The sequence below is a fragment of the Olea europaea genome, unplaced genomic scaffold (assembly GCF_002742605.1).
Source record: "Olea europaea var. sylvestris unplaced genomic scaffold, O_europaea_v1 scaffold673, whole genome shotgun sequence".
NCBI lineage: Eukaryota > Viridiplantae > Streptophyta > Magnoliopsida > Lamiales > Oleaceae > Olea > Olea europaea.
The window spans coordinates 130842-133677 of record NW_019265111.1 but is presented as its reverse complement, the minus strand read 5'-3'; positions in this window follow the sequence as shown (position 1 = coordinate 133677).

Sequence of the window (2836 nt, the reverse complement as noted above, 5' to 3'; positions counted from 1 at the left end):
ATTTGAATCTACGGACTCTATTATTTATTTAATTGTCTATTAATTAAATAATAGATGTGCCATTTAAATGCATTAATTATATATAAAAAGTATTTATGTCCAAAGTTGATTGGACCTCATGCATAATACTTACAAAATCATCAATTGAAATTTCCATTTCTATATACTCCATTTCTTCTCCACTCCTAGTTTTTTCTTTCGATTATTACCACCAAAGATGCTTGAGAAAATAAATGTTCTCAACTCATGTAATATCAATCTATACTTAACATAAAAAAAGGCAATGACTTTCAAATTTATGCTCTACCGTTATTTAGCTATAAAAGATAACATGTAACAGCTAAACTGGCTACAGCTATTGATCTAATGCCAATAGAGTTCTATTCTCAAGAGAAGCAAAACACTTTTAGTCATCAATCTCACAAAATTTTTCATAAGTTCTTTTCAATTAAAAGACATAGCCATTTGAATTAAATGACACAAGCATTGCAAAAGACATTCAAAATTAAATTAAACTTCATTTTTATTCACTTCTTCTTCTTCCTTCAAATTCAAAAACAAAGACAATTTCTTCTTTCCCATCTCATCCTTTCCAAAAAGATGCACAAAATTATTCTTAATAGAGGTCTTTGTTGTACTGGTAAATAAGGAGAATACTTAAGCTGATTCCACATCTTACATGCTAAAATTCAGCATTTAACATGACATTATATTCACTCCACTAATAAATTAATCCTGACTGAATTTCGTACATTTCTAGCCACAATCTTCATCCTTTTCGTTAAGCTTACCTCAGAAGATGATGATATTCATATAAAAAGTCCCGGAACAGCAATTGGCTGCAGTAAGATGAGTGGTAGGCTTAACTTCTCCTGAAACCCAGTTTTATAATCAATTAAAACTAAAATTAAGTATGAAATATTTATGGAAAAACAAATATTAAATTCAAACATCTGTGCTTTTTTATTATAAAACAGATATTAAATTCAAGCAATATAAAGAAAGCAGAAGAAAGAAATCATGCGTGCTGTCCGTTGGCGAGCTACTTTAAGGCCTTAGGATGTCTTCCCCAGATCAGAAGACACGCACAAACGATCAATTCGAGGCTAAAATGGTTGAAAGATAAAAAAAAAAAAAAAAAAAAAAAAAAAAAAAAAAAAAAAAATCTCGTTGTCACCCAACTTCTAACGAAATTTCCACTTTGATCATTCATCTTTATTTTAATCTAACTTAATCACTATGTCCTGCTTTGATGAAATTATTTCGAGAAAAATGAGTTTTGAATTGTGATTTTATTGAAGAATGGTGGTTAAAAAGTAGAAAAATTTTATGTACAGAATATTTTATTACGTAAATGTGTGGTTGAAAATGAATTTGTGAAAAAAGAGTTTGAAAATAATGGTTGTCAAACAGTGACTAAGTTATTACTACTATTTTACGGCATATAGTTAGTGTTACTCCCCCTCACATAGCACCTCGTCGCGTCTGTTTCAAAGGCCAACCAAAGAGTGTAAAGAGGAGGCACATCTGAAAACATCATGTTCGAGGCATGAGGTCACCAAAGTGATTTGTCCGAGGCGCTTAAATGTTCCGAGGCATTCTTCAAGCATAAGGTAACCAAGGCGTTATGCTGCGAAGAAAAGGAGAAGCATCTCTTCGCCGCCAGTTTCACAAATGGATCTTTTGGTCAAGATTGTCTCTATATCTTTATCTTTAGGAATGATTAATGTGACATCTCTATCATATGTTAATTCAAAATCAAAAGAATTAATTGCCTGCCACCTAGGAAGCCACTGATGAACACCTACAAACAGATGCATCGCACCGTCGAATGATCACATGTATCTCGTATCTGGTGGTGCCCTTTGCATATAAATACCAAGAACTTGGCCAAAAAGAGGGTAAGCATAATATTAGTTATTCCACAATCAAGTTATCTTATTTTCTCCCCCTTGAGTTTGTGCATTCTGCCACCACCATTGACTGACTTGATTGTTGAAGTGGATGTGGCCACCGCCACCTCCTCTGGTACTGACCATATACGCCTAACTGTTTGCTATTGCAAGCAATGAGTAATATGTGGAGTAGCTCTCGGTTGGCCACGTGGATGGTTCAATTTGCGGAATCAACAGATTGGTACCATCTGTGGGAAAGCCTGGCCATTTTAGTGTTTCCTACTTGTCACTGAAAAAAGCCACCAGAAAATTCAGAGAAGAGCTTTCCTCTTGAAAAATGACATTCTTGAAAAAGAATTAATTGAAAGGTAGCAATCTATTTTGAATACCCTTGAAAAAGGAGTTAAGATGAGTTCAAACAATGAGGATATTAATCCTAGAACGAGAAGGGACGCCTCTAAAGAAAAAGTGCATCGAGCAAATGTCACACACCAGAGACCTCACCATCACCGTCGCCGAGATGGTGGATTGACTGCAAGGTTAACTGCAGAGGTAGCCCAGATGGCTGCAAGTATGAGAAACATTGTAGCCTTGAATACAGCCATGCATGAACTCCTCATGCAGGTCCAAGGCCAATAGGGCCTCCAAATGCCAGAAAGATCTTAGGTAGCTTGACAGCATCCCGCATCAAGTAGCTGAGGCTACACAAGCCACCGAAGAGAGCCCTCTATTGAGAAGAAAGTAGGAGTGGATCTCTCTTTGTATGCAGTAGGCGCACAAGCAGTGGATCCTCAATTGGGAGAGAACCTTTCACCAAAATACGAGCCCCAGAGGTCGGTTGGTATTTTTGATAGGATAGGGCAAAATTCAAGCAGCGTAATTTGTTTCGTCCAAAGGTCAACCCAGTACGAGCAAGGACTGAATCAAGAGGCACAACCTCC